The sequence below is a fragment of the Dipodomys merriami genome, unplaced genomic scaffold (assembly GCF_024711535.1).
Source record: "Dipodomys merriami isolate MVZ:Mamm:240054 unplaced genomic scaffold, mDipMer1.0.p SCAF_37, whole genome shotgun sequence".
NCBI classification, from domain to species: domain Eukaryota; kingdom Metazoa; phylum Chordata; class Mammalia; order Rodentia; family Heteromyidae; genus Dipodomys; species Dipodomys merriami.
In genome coordinates this window covers 5,275,985-5,291,007 of record NW_027205270.1, presented here as the reverse complement: position 1 = coordinate 5,291,007, position 15,023 = coordinate 5,275,985, and the positions used below count along the sequence as shown (strand labels likewise).

Here is a 15,023-nt window from a genome sequence, read left to right as displayed (position 1 = left end):
AAAAACTTTAGGCTCATTCAGCCTAGTCTATAATTTCTCCATCACTTCTTGAAGTAATAAGAAAATTGATTGACATCCTTATTCCTTTGGTATCTGAAATAGGGATGAAATTATCTTAATATACCACATTTAAGATTATGGGTGACCCATTAAAACAAGCACCTGGTTGTGATTAAGTGATTGTGTGAGGTAATATGTAATATTTAATATGTAATTATGTTAAAATAGTAAATGTTTGTTCATTAACAAAGAATTTTACTATGTATTTGCATCTTTGTCTTGCATTCCAAGTGCCTATGCATACTTTCTGAATGGCAATCCATTGAGTAATGGTAATTTAGAGTAGATACTCTGTGTCTTTTAGATCAAATATTTCCTAGAATCCTATATTTGAATGATCATTTTATGCATATGCAATTGAATAATTGTTGGAACAGCACTAGTAAATTTCTCCTTTTATAGATGTGGTTTCATTGAAAAGTCCCCCTTCCCCTTTCCATAAAGAGATTATGTGGTACTCAGCAGTAGTAAGAGTTTTACTTTTCCAACTTTGTTGCCCACCACCAAGCCTTCTAATGAGCACTGAGATCCAATTAATGCTTCCCATTAGGTGATTAGAGAAAATAAGTGTATTCGACACTCTTCAAAAAAAGATATTTTACAACTTCGTAAAGTGTTTGCTCAGAAATGTGCACAGAAAACAAACTAGTATGATGTCTATGTTACAAAAATATCTAAAGGAAAATTAGGAGTGAAAGAATAATTAAATTGTATATCTAATTTATAGTTCAAAACTCCATTTCAACAAACACTAGAGGACTGAGCACCCCCACCCAAACAAAAAAATGTTAACTCAAATCTGTTTTGATATGTCTCGCAGTGTTCATTATATGTAAAACATTTATGTGTCAGTTTAAGTATGACCTTATTCTTATCATTTTATTATATAAATCAAGGCTTTGGTAAAACAGATATGGTCTATAATAGAAAAAGGAATTTTTTGGAAGGCATAGGTAAATTACTTAGATACTTCATTCACACACATGTATTACAACCTGGGGGAAAATCTGCTTTATATTTCTGGTTCCCCAGTAAAAGTTACCAATCAGAGTAACCATAAAGAGACTATAATGAGAAAGATGAAGAAAATTTATCAAAGACCAGAAATCATGCATCCAATATTATTATTATCAACATAAACACTTCATTCTTATTATTCTTTATTTCCTTGGTGAATGTTACAAATAATAATGAATGTTTTTATGATATCCTGGAAGATGGTTTTATATTGCAAATGACCAATAGCCACAAAAAATGATTACATTTTTTACTTTTTAAAGCTTGATACTCATGTTTATGCTTTCATTCATTCATAAACTTGTATGTGTATACTACTTATCCATATCTCTAAGTGGGCTGAAAACATTTTAAGATAGGACTAATCATTTATTCCTATCTTTCCCTAATACATAGAACATTGCCTGACACATTTGTTATTGTTGCTTCTTACATATAAAACACACTGAGAGTTGCATTCATTACCTTTTTTTAAAAAAGCAGTGATGTAAATATGTTAACATAGCTACAATACATAGGCTGTGACACTCTAAAAACAAGCAATTAGCAAATGATAAAGACAAATCTAATCTTAGCAGTCATTTGGTTATGACCTTGTTTGTTCTGATGTAGACTTGCCACTCATATTTTATTACTGCAGCTTACAGCTGTGGCATTGTGACATGTAGGACAATTTTGAGTTCAAAATTGTTTATCAACTTTACAAAGAAATGTGCCACCATGAATATGAAAACACGAATGTGTATAATGCACAAAAAGTGAGAACATGTTCAATTAAAAATAATTGGAACAATGAAATAGTACTCAAAGGTTCAACAAATTGCAGGGAGTTTTCAGTTGATAAATAAGCTTTTTTAAGGGTACAGAAGTCAGAGGAAATGATAAAGACCTCTTGGGGATTTTCATCTAGTTTGTCAAGTAAAGTGCCACAGCTGTTTTTCTAAATCCGGAGAAAATAATCATTGACTGGATTAAATGCCAGGATGCTATTCTCAGGGACACCATAACCTACTTGGCCAAAACATGCTGGATTCTGTGGCACAGCAGGTAATGTCAGGAAGAGACTTAGTCCAGACTGTGTCTCAGAGGAGCAGCCTCATTTACTGATTTTTGATTTGTACTTGGGTGCATCAGCCTTATGAAGAATACAGTTTTAACTTTGCTGCACAATGCAGTATCTACAGATACTGTATTTAGGTTTCATACAAGTTCATCCTGTGGGTTTGCTGTTCATTCCAGCACATTAAATAGTTAAGGTTGCTAACATGTTTCTTAAGTTGCTTGCTGAGTTTCTGTTCCCTTTAGCTAGAGAACAATGTATTTTCCAGGAGTTATGTAAAGGTCTCTGAGCTATCTAATCATCTGTCTCAAATGATAGAAGACAATTGCAGAAGAATTTCCATGGTGGTGCCCTTGTGTATATAGCTCATTAAACTATTCTTCATAATGAAGAACCTCTCAAAATATACACATTACCTTCTACTTTTCTTTAGTTTCTTTGAAAACAATCCTTCATTATATCTATAATTCCCTCTTTCAACAACACAATGGCTGTGCTTTGGAATACAGTGGGTGCATGTGTATATGTGTACCTTGAAAATACACGTTCACCTGCACACATACACATACCATATATTGTAAAATAGGTTATATAGTATTTAATAGTATCTCCATCTTTCTATTTTTCTGAAATAGGTACACTTATTCAGTGTATTCATTCACATTATTATTATAACACATAGTTTTAAGAACATATTAAATAGTATATGAAGTGTTTCCCACAAGGATGTTGTAAGCCATGAAATATTAGTTGTTATTTCTTTTATTACAAGTTGTTGGCATTACTGGGATTTGAATGTAAGGATTTTACATTTGTGAATTTGATTTGACCCATACCTCTAGCTCTAAGAAACGTTGGTTTAAAGGAAGCAAAACTATAAAGGATAGAGATCCTAGACATGAAATTGTTCTTAACATCCAAACTTTTCAAAAGTGAATTTTTCTGAAATAACAAAAAAAAGAAAAATACTTCTAACAAGAACATACTCATATTTCTGAAAGTCTTTGACTTTATATTCATATCATTGTAAGTTATTTGAAATCAAAATAATTGTAAGTATGAAAATTCAATTGATAAAGATTTTGCTTTCCAAAGCATAGACTCTGAACCAAAAGCAAAATAAAGGAAATTAATATAAATTATGCATCAAATTACTTAAAAAATAGAAAGTCTGATGTGAGTTAATAACACTTTAACCAGGATTTAGTAAGGTAATGACTGTAGCCCTAAGGTACTAAACTAGCAAAAACTAGAGGATGATCAAGAAGCAAGGGCAAAATGATTTTTCTCATCCATTCCTGTCTAAAGGAAGTTTTTGTGGAGAAGCTGGTAGCTAACATCTGGACTACAAAACAATTATGTCCATAGGTTATCAGTCAACCGTTTCCCATAATTACTTGTTTTTAGTTACAAGAACTACTTTTTTTGTTGGTCGTGGGGCTTGAACTCTGGGCCTGGGTGCTGTCACTCACTTCTTCAGCTCAAGGTTAGCACTCTACCATTTGAGCCACAGTACCATTTCCATTCATTGTTTTTATTAACTACATATAGTTGAATGTATGGTACAACCTCTTTTCAATGAATAATTTCATGACCATATAAAGTCTTCAAATAAATGAATCTTTTAAAATATTGCAGAACAAAGATACTTAAAATCAGAAGGCTAATGTTAGAACTATAGTGGCTGATTCTAGGTTGTAAGCAATCCATTGTGTTGCAGAGACTGTGAAATAATTCCTAATATTCCTTGTCAGAAAATTCATCCTCCAGACTTGGTCCAAAAGACTGAAACAATGCTCAAAACTTCTAGTCTACATACTTAAAAGGAAAGAGGTTGGCCAGGACTTTTACCAACTTTCTCTCCTAGGTTTGAATGCTATAGACTGTAACATACCCAATTACCCATAAAGGTAAGTAGGATACCCTCAGAAATGACTGAACAATGGGGGAAAAGAATATGAGTGCTTAGCTGTACTGGTTGAGATTCATTAGTCCAGGCAATCACTGAACTTGTGCTATTAAATATAGAAATGTAGGTTCCAAACAAACAAAATGATAATTTTTTCCACCTTATTGGACCAGCATGAAAATTATGCAACATGTTTTCGAAGATAGAAAGATAGTCTTCTTGAAGCAGCCTTTAGTGTCCCATGAAGAGATACTTTATCAAGCCTACACATGCAGAGATAGTACATAAGTTTATGCTGAGGGTGTTATATGAGCTTATGCCAAAAGGTTTACTACAAGTGAGAATTGATTATAATCTGTGAGTCTCTTCACATGCATACAAAATGGCCTAGAGAGTCTCTTAATGTATGAGAAAATCTTAAATGGTAAAAAATTGTTTAACCTCAAAAGCTAATTAATATTCAGATGTTCCTGATTAAGGTGATGTGAAAAGGGAAGTGACATGTGTTAGGAAAATGGAGGCGAATGGGAAAGGAATAGACAGGATGTGATCTTCACTAGCCTAGGACTGTTTATTGCCAGCAAGGAGTACAGACCCTCCTGTAGATATGGAGGTTGTGTAAGGGAGTAGATTTGGGATCTGGTTTATATGGGTCTTAAAGGAGACAGAAAATTAAAAAATAGGCTATGGTCTCTTGGGGGCTAAAGGTGGTATTCTTAGCCAGGTCTAGAATGGGATGCTCCTGGATGAGGGGCTGTCAGCTAAGCCAAGGTTGGAATGACCTGGCTTCAGACAAGCATGTGAGCATGCACGTGATGTTTTACTTGATTGGGGGAATAAGGCAGGAGTTTATCCTTCATATTCAATCTTTAGATACAAAAAAACAATTAAGCCCATGGGGGAGGAACATACAAAGCAACAAAAAAAATCACATGGTACATTATAAATACATTATAAACAATAGCAAGAAAGAAAAAAGATATTTGTGTCCCTATCTTGGGGCTCATTTTGCTTAACATCATCTTATATGGTCATATATACATAGTTTTTGGCCTTTTCTGCTTGTCCTACACATGTACTAGCTATTGCACATAAGGGATCCCATGGTGTCAGTGCCATGCATCTTGTATATACACTCCTCTAAGTCGGGGAGGGGAAGGGAAAAAACAAAATGCTTAAATGAGGATACAGGTTGACCTATTGTAACAATGAGATATACAAAACACTATGTTGAAAACGAACTTTATAACTTCGGCAGGGATGGGGGGGTAGTTGTAGGTGGAAGGGAAGGGATGGTAATGGGAAAACAAAGGAGGAAGCAACAATGCTCAGTAGGAAATATACTCATTACCTTGCTCATGGAACTGTAGCCCCTCTGTACACCATTTTTCAATAAAAAATGTATAAAAAATAGACAAAAAAGATTGAGCCCAGAGGAAAGAGGTAAAATCTTTCTACGTGTGTGTTCACAGAGACATAATATGACAAAAGAAAATAACAGAATTACAATTGATTTTAGAAATATCACTGAAACACAAGCCCAAATATAATGAAGGAACACTAAGTTCATTGCAGAACTCTGTTGTTCGGAGGATATTTTTCATTCATGGGGCAAAGTTTTGTTTACACAAAAAGTCACAGCTAGTAGATCTATTTTTATTCATGAATATTCCACTTTGTGAACAGGCTGCCTTTGAAATAGTTTTCTGATGCAAAGCCAATACCTTTTCCTTATTTTCCCCAGTGGGCTTTTATGATAATATCCCCGAGTTTTTGTTTTAGTATCAAAATGTGTTTCTTTTCTTTCTTTCTTTCTTAAGTAATAGGCTTCGTTTTGACCTTTCCATCCATGGATATAATATACTTTGATCATATATACCCCCTCTATTACTGTTTCTCATTCCCTCTTCCTGCTTTCTGTTAGCCTTCTACAAGCTTGATGGTCCTCTATTGGGACTACATTCTATATGTGTGATATTTGTCTTTGTGGAACTCATTCTTCTATCTGGCTGAGTACATCTGTCTTCCATTTATGCATTTGTATACGTAGGACATCTAGCCAACTCCATGCGGTGGCTGTTATGAAGGCATTTTCTCTTGGTACAATTTGCAAGGAAGCAACATTCTTGCCTTAATTACTCAAATTATATAAATGCTATCACTGAAAATATCACTGTGAAGAAATAGGTAAAGATAATATTTGCTGTTTTACTGCATAATTAAGAATTTTGCTTTGATATACATAAAACTGAGGACCATTAGATTACATACCAAATGTTTTAAGAAGGTAATTTAATAACATGCTAGCTAAATAAAAGTTTCCTACTACAGCATAATGCAAGGGGAATAATGTGTGTTCATACCAAACAAAGAGAACATGAAATACTTAACATTAATACTTAATTTAATTCACCCACCTTTCCATATGCCTTAGGAAACCAACTGATTTTCACAATTTCTCAGTTCTATCAAGTCATATAACATATGTCATTATCACTGGCAGATATAATTTGTGACCCCTCCAGACAGCAAGTGACCTTCTCAAGAACATCATAACAAATGATTTCTAGAGATAGCTAAAAAGCCAGATCTATTGAACTTTACACTTTAAAACATATTCATTTCTGTTCTCACTTAGTTTAATCTATAGCAACACCCAATGCTTCATTTGCTTAGAGTTGGTATTATTTTATTATAGTACATATAGACTCTCATAGTTAATGCTTCTGGTTTTCTACTCCAGAGCCAATGTGTTTTATTATCAATCATTATTATTACCAGATATCATTTAAAGTAGTCATAAACCCTAGTTTACAGGTGAATTTCCAAAGATCTTTTGGAAATACTGGTGGTCCTATGACACAATGACATAATTAAGACAAATGCACTGTAAAAACTGGACCAAGTAGGACTTTCAGGAATTGTGTTACTTTGCTGATAACCAAAGAAAACTCATGCTGCATATGCAGCATACCATAAATCCTCTATTCTTCCTGCCTGGAATACAAACATAATACCTACCAGTGTGGTAATCACCCTGGATCATAAAATCCATTTTAGATGCTTGGTTAAGAATGGACTACTGGACCTGCCTTCAGTGGCTCATGTTTATAATCCAGAGGCTTGAGATTCCAGGATCAAGTTGGAAGCCATCAAGGTCAGGAAAGGATGTGAGACCCTTATCTACATTTAATCATCCAAAAACAAGACATAGAGGTAAGGGTGGCTCAATAACTACAACTTCAGCCTTGAATGAAAAAGCTGGAGGACAGAACTCAGGCCCTGAGTTCAAGCCCCAGCATCAGCACCAAAACACATGTATACATATATAACATATATAACATATATATATATATATGTATATAAAATTGAGAGGCAAGAATGATGGAAGAAATAATGTTGATCAAGTTTTGATAAATTGATAAGTTGAATTGAAACCTTTATACAACTAAATATAACATGCTGATAAACAATAAAGTATTGGCAAGGCAAGTGCTCTACAGCAAAGATGGTGCTAAGAGAGAGTAGAGTGGGCAGAGCCCAATTTACCTTATATTCAGTGCATGACCAGCCCGTGGAAGCTTAGGTACATGATAGGGTGTGACCTTGACAGTGATTGGTTCCTCTTCCTCCCCTGCCATGCCACCCACTCTTTTTGGCTTTAAAAAGGGCTGTTCTCTGTTAATAAATGAGTTTTCTACCTGCTTGAAAAAAAAAGAATAAAGTATTGGGTGTGATAACAATAACAGAAACCAACTAAAAGCCTATTATAACAAACCAGATTTGCCATAATAAAAATAATTCTACAGATAAACTTGCTATGCCTATCATTTTTACATTTTGTAGACCTAATTTATTTATTTTTTCTCGAACTTATCTTAATTTTTTTTACTCCAAGTTATTGATTCAATATACTTTGAGGGGTCTGATTTGTTAATTATTGCTTCTACTAAAATTCAAACTTATGTAAAGATTTACAAAATGAAGTTACTATATTCCTATTCTTTTATTACTCATTATTGTTTGTTATATACAATAAACTGTGTAACTAGAAGATCTTAGTGGCTTTATGATCAATAATTTTGGAAAGATATTGAATAATGCTACCCATTCTCTAAGAATTTTAAGAAATAACTGGTTTTCTAAAACATTCAAGTCTTCAATTTTTTCTATATCACCTAAGTAATTGGAATTGAAAGTTACTTGGAAAAGTAAATAAAATTTCAAAAACAAAAACTATTTGAATCTTTTTGTGAAAAATGACAAATGTTTGGATTTTTTTTGGCAGTGGTAGAGCCTGAACTCTGGGCCTGTGTGCTGTCCCTCAGCTCTTCATCTCAAGGTTAGCACTCTACCATTGAGCCATAGCACCACTGCTGGCTTTTACTGCTTAAGTAGGCAAACACTCTACCACTGAGCCACCTTCCCAGTACTGGGTTTTTTCTTGTAAAAACTTTCAGAGACCATTTTTTTTAATGGCAGTTTAAGTCACATTTTACTAGTAAGAGTCTGCTGAAATCTGGATAAATTTCTGTGCTTCTGTGTGCTTATTTTTATTCTTTGGTGTATGAGCTAGTTGGCTATTGGGCGAGGCATGATAGAATCACATTACTGACTGAGCTGTAGAAAGAAAAATCCAAAGAGTGACAATCTCATCTTTTTTCATTCTCCTTCAATCTCAACAGCAGATGTCATATGGATAAAACAAAGTTAAAAAAAGATCCACAGAGGGAATCAAAAGATAACACATACCCAACAAGGTGAGTTCACTACCTAATGATGCCATGCCACCATAACCTTCTAACAAAAAAGAAGAAAGTCTGCCTAACACTTTACTATACAGTTGTTATTTCTCCTCTTCTGAAGGCATGTTTCTTCAGGACACATTAAAAAATAGATTTTTTTCTCTCAATTTGGTTTAGATTACTTTGTGCATAAGAGACTAAACAGTAAGTTTGAGAAGAAAAACAGTCTATAAAACCTTTTGAAATAGTCTAATGCAAAGTATTATGCTGTACTGAAGTATTTAATTCAGTTGTTATTCTAATACTGCAAACAATGGTTTAACTGATGCCTATTATGATGGAAAAAGATAAAGAAGGCTAACTGTCAATTCTATACAATTACATAAAGGGCAAGGACCTTTGAAAGTCAATACCATATGTTTTCGGGAAGAAAAATGTCATTACATCAAAGTTTAGGTGTCATATTTCTAGAAAGAATAGGACTAAGCATAGGACTTTGCACATGGTTCTGGATAGTCAATAAATATTTTGAAGTTGAACAGAATATTTGAGGGACCTAATTACAAGCAAGTAAACAGATTTTAATAATAACAAGAGATAGCATGAAAATTTTCCCACAATGCATAATTGGCAAGTAAATATACAATTACATGAGCAATCATTTTTATCTTTAAAACAAGCATAATTGAACATTATTCATCAGATAGATTCCCTCATGCACAATTTGTTGATTCCAGAATTGCATTAACATCCTGAGATTTATTTTTAAAAACTATGTCAGGTAACCCTTAACCATTACAAATGGAGCAGCTTGGCACAGAAACACACAAATTCTCAACCAGTGGATGAGAACGAATGTGAGGCTAGCAGTTTATATTCTAGGGAAGTTGATCAAGACAATGATTATAACACAGGATACAGGAAGACTAATAAATGTACTAAATCTGTTTGTCTGTAGGATTTTGCAGTGTCAAGATAATAAGATTAGAACAGACAATCAAAAAAAGAACAGTTGACCATAAATCAGAGATTCATAAAAGTAGAAGGCAGTTGGAGTATGCTAACCATCTACGAGCCAGATTTCAAATGTATCTTATAAGGGAATTTAGAGGAGGAGTTGACAGAAAGATGGGATAAATCGAAGATACTCTTAAAATGAACAAACTTAAAAGCATTTGTTCAACAAATGCCTGTAGAAGATCTATGTTGTCAACAAGATTATGCTATGTATACCATTCCATTAATAGACTATTCTAGTACTATATCGAATTCTGATGCTCCTGGCAGAATCATTATCTGTTTTTTAGGGAAAATGCATATATATATATATATATATATATATATATATATATATATATATAATTTCCATGTGGGAATTAAATCTATAATGGACACAAGCTCAGGGCTAACCCAAGGCAAAACAATCATAACAAAAATGGAAAAGAAAAAATGGAGGGAAATTTAAGGAAGTTTATTTTTATCTACCTCAAGTAGTTTTGTAGCTACTGGATGTGAATATATTCTTGAATAGCAAATAGGTATTAATGGTCTAAAATATTCTATATTAACATAGAATAGTGGTGTACCTAAAGTGTTATATTATCTTTCTGTTGAAAGAGACTAGCAACAACAAAACAAATGTAAACAAAATAAACAACCAGATGAGACAGGAACTGTATATCTATCACTAGAGAATTTAGTAGTATAGATATTTGTTTGAGTTTGCTAGGTTGTCAACTTTACATTGATTTTTTGTCAAGTTCCCATTGCACCTTTTGCTCCTCCTGTGTCTTCCTCCAAAGTGACTGCAAACCCAAATCCAAGGAGATGTAAATGTTATTTTTGCTTAAAAATATACTTGGAAAATAATCTGTTAAGATATTAATCACTTATATATGGAAATGTAAAATTAGAGAGCAGAGCTTAAATATTTTCTTTTTTTTAAACTGTAGTAAGATTTTATTCAAGACTTACAATAAGGGAGCAATATTGGGCTCCATTTCAAATATAGCAAAGGCAGTTGGAGATTTCTGGCCAATGAACAAATTAGGGATTGGGGTTAAAAAAAATTCTAGGAGTTGCCCACTAAGAGTTTGAGAATTCTTGTCACATTGACTTAAAATTCTTGCCAAGAAGGATTTGCTGGGAATCAGTAGATGGTAAAATTCTAAACTTACATTCTTTCTTCTATATTTTGTTCCCTTAGTCTGTTTTAAATTCAATACTATGATGTGTTTAGTAGTACATTTGAAGTCAGATACTTGTGATTCATGCAAATTTATCTTTTTTTTTCTCTCAGACTAGTGATAGTCAGCATGCCTTAGCTCATACTCCTGGCCCCATTCCATTTCTTTAAAAAGAACTTAAGGTATATATATATACATATATATATATATATGTATATATATATACATATATATATATATATAAAGAATACTGTACAGAGGGGTTACAGTTACATGAGTAAGGTAATGAGTACATTTCCTATTGAACATTGTTACCTCCTCCTTTGTTTTTCCCCTATCTTCCCATTCCTCCTCACATCTCCAACTCCTCCTTCCCCCACCCCAGAATTGTAAAGTTCATTTTCAACATAGTGTCTTGTACATCTCATTGCTATAATGGGTAAACCTGTATCCCTATTTAAGCATTTTGTTATATCCCTTCCCCTCCCCAAATTATAAAAACGTATACAAGATGCAGGACCCTGGAATCAAATACAGTGAAAATAGGGTTTATACTGTGGGGGAAGAACACACAAAAGAAATAAAAGAATCACATAGTGCATCATAAGTACATTAAAAACAACAGCAAGAAAGAAAAAAAAACACTTGTGTCACTATCTTGGGGTTTATTTTGTGTAACATCATCATATATGGTCATATGTACATAGATTTTGACCTTTTCTACTTGTCCTAGATATGTACTAGTTATGGCAAATAGGAGAAGCCATGGGATCTTTGGGCCTGGCTTACTTCACTTTTTTTAATTTTTTTTTATTGTAAAGATATTGTACAGAGCGGTTACAGTTACATGAGTAAGGTAATGAGTAAATTTCCTATGGAGCATTGTTACCCCCACCTTTGTTTTTCCCCTACCATCTCTTTCCTCCTCACCTCCCCAGTTCTTCTCTCCTACCCCTGCCACACCCTCTCACGCCCGAAATTGTAAAGTTTGTTTTCAACATAGTGTCTTGTACATCTCATTGCTAAAATGGGTCAACCTGTATCCTTATTTAAGCATTTTGTTTTGTCCCTTCCCCAACCCAAATTAGAAAAATGTATATACAAGAAGCAGGGCATGAGAATCAAATTCAGTGAAAACAGAGATTATACTGTGGGGAAGGAACATACCAAAGAAACAAAAAATATGCAGTACATTATAAATATGTTAAAAAACATAGCAAGAAAGATAAAAGCACTTGTGTCCCTATCGTATGGTTCATTTAACATCAGGTTATATGGTTATATGTACATAGCTTTTGACTTCTCTGCTTGTTCTAGACACATACTAGTTATTGCAAATGAGGGAAACACTGGGACCTATGTTTCTTTGGGCCTGGCTTACTTCAAAACGTGTTGCTTTCCTAATTTCATCCACACTCTTCTCATTATTGGCATACAGGAAAGCCATTGATTTCTGAGGGTTCATTTTATACCCTGCTACTTTGCCAAAGGTTCCTATCAGCTCAGTAAATTGGAAGTTCAGTCCATGGGGTTCTTTAAATACAAGGTCATGTCATCTGCAAAGAGGGAGAGTTTTCCTTCATATTTCCTATTTGGATTCCCTTTATGCTTGCATTTTGTCTTATTGCTGTAGTTAGGCATTTAATACTAAGTTGAAGAGGAGTAGAGAGAGCAGACGTCCTTGTCTTGTTCCTGAATTTAGTGGAAATGGCTTTAGTTTTTCACCATTAAGTATAATGCTGGCTGTAGGTTTGTCATACACAGCCTTTATTATATTGAGGAATGTTCCATGGATTCCTAGTTTTTCCAGAGCTTTCATCATAAAGAGGTGGTGGATCTTGTCAAATACTTTTTCTGCATCTATTGAGATAACCATGTGGTTCTTATCCTTACTCTTGTTGATGTGATTAATTACATTAATTGATTTGTGTATATATTGAACCAGCTTTGCATCCCTGAAATGAATCATATTTGATCATGGTATATGATTTTTTGATGAGTTGTTGAAGTTGATTGGCCAAAATTTTGTTGAGAAGTTTTGCATTGATGTTCATCAAAGAAATAGGTCTATAAGTTCTCTTTCTTTGATGTGTCACTGCCTGCTTTGGGGATGAGTATAATGCTGGCTTCATAGAAAGAGTTTGGTGGTGATCTTTCTCTTTCAATTTCATTCAGGAGTTGGAGGAGTATTGATATGAGTTCTGCTTTGATAGCCTTGTAAAATTCAGCTGGAAATCCATCGGATCCTGGGCTTTTTTGGGGTGGGAAGTCTCTTATTGCTGTTTCTACTTTGATGCTTGATATGGGTCTGTTATATTGGTTTAAATCATCTTTGTTTAGTTTGGGCATGTCATTATTTGCTAGATATTCATCCATATTTTTCTGATTCTCAAACTTATTAGCATAAAGGTTTGAGAAGTATCCCTTTATTATGTTCTGAATTTTGATTGTTTCTGTAGTGATGTTTCCATTCTTATCTCTGAGTTTGTTTATTTGGGTGTGTTCTCTTTTTTCTGATAAGGGTCTGTCAATTTTATTAATTTTTTTTCAAAGAACCAACTCTTTTTTTGTTGATTCTTTCAATACTTTTTTGGAACTCTAATTCATTTAATTTTGATTTAATTTTAATTGTTTGTTTCTGTCCACTGGATTGGGGTTTAACTTGTTAAGTCTTTTTCAAGGAACTTTAGGTTCCTCATTAAATTATTGGTTTCAGATCTCTCTAATTTGTTAATGTAGGAACTCAGAGCTATAAACTTGCTTCTGAGTACGCCTTTGCTGTGTCCCAGAGGAGCTGATAGTTTGTTCATTTTTGTTAAGTATCATGAACATTTGAATTTACTTTCTAATTTCTTCCATTGTGTTGTTCGGCCTCCATGTGTTACAGGATTTCCTTTGATGTTTTTGATGTTGAATTCTAATTTTATTCCCTAGTGATCTGAGAGATTGAAGGGCATAATTTCAATGTTTCTGAATTTGGACAAATTTGCTTTGTGACCTAGAATGTAGTCTAATTTCAAGAATGTTCTAAGTGCTGCTGAGTAGAAGGTGTAATCTGATGCTACTGAGTGAAATATTCAGTAAACATCTGTTAAGTCTAGTTGATCTATGCAGATGTTAAGATCCGAGGTTTCTCTGTTGAGTTTTTTCCAGGTTGATCTATCCAGTGGAGATAGTGGTGTGTTATAGTCCACAACAATTAATGTCTTTGGATCTCTGTGTGATTTGAGGAAAAGTAGGATTTCTTGAATAAATTTGGGTGCTCCGTTGTTTGGTGAGTAGATATTTAGAATCATAATATCCTCCTGAAGGAGAGGTCCCTTAATTAGTATATAGTGACCTTCTTTATCTCTTCTCATTGATATTATTTTGAAGTCTATTTTATCTGATATTTGGATTGCAACTCCGGCCTGCTTATGGGAGCCATTTGCTTGGTAGATTTTATTCTAGAATTTCACTTTTAGAATATGCTTATTTTTGTGGGCAAGGTGTGTCTCTTGAAGACAGCAGATAGAAGGATCTTGTTTTTTGATCCAACTAATCTATGTCACTTAATTGGAGAGTTAAGTCCATTAATATTGAGAGTTAAGACTGAGAGGTCTTTGTCTGTCCCTGCCATTTATCCATTTTTGGGGGGTTGGAGGGAGCTGTGCCTTGGCTGTTCTTGTTGTAATTATAGTTCTCTGTTTGTGGACCATTTCATTGCCAATATTCTGTTATTGTTGGTTTTCTATGTGTAGAATGTCTTTGAGGATAATTTTGTAGAGCTTGTTTGGTAGCAATATATTGTTTCAGTTTTTCCTTGCTGTGCAAGGTTTTTATTTGTCCTTCTGCTATGAATGAGAGCTTAGTTAGGTAGATTATTCTTGGTTGGTAGTTATTTGTCTTCATGTCATGGAATACCTCTTTCCAGACCATCCTTGGTGTTATGGTCTCTGCTGAGAAGTCTGAGATAATTCTGATAGGCTTACCTTTATATGTGATTGTTCTCTTCTCCCTGGAAGCTTTAAGAATTATGCCCTTTAGTGGCTGTTGATCCTATATGG

At 33.9% G+C, this 15,023-nt stretch overlaps 1 pseudogene; it reads right to left on the bottom strand.

The window, feature by feature from the left end:
* Positions 1–7,687, bottom strand: part of LOC138804600 (small ribosomal subunit protein uS5 pseudogene) — a 113,530-nt pseudogene extending 105,843 nt beyond the window's left edge.
* Between the last annotated feature and the right edge of the window lie 7,336 nt (positions 7,688–15,023).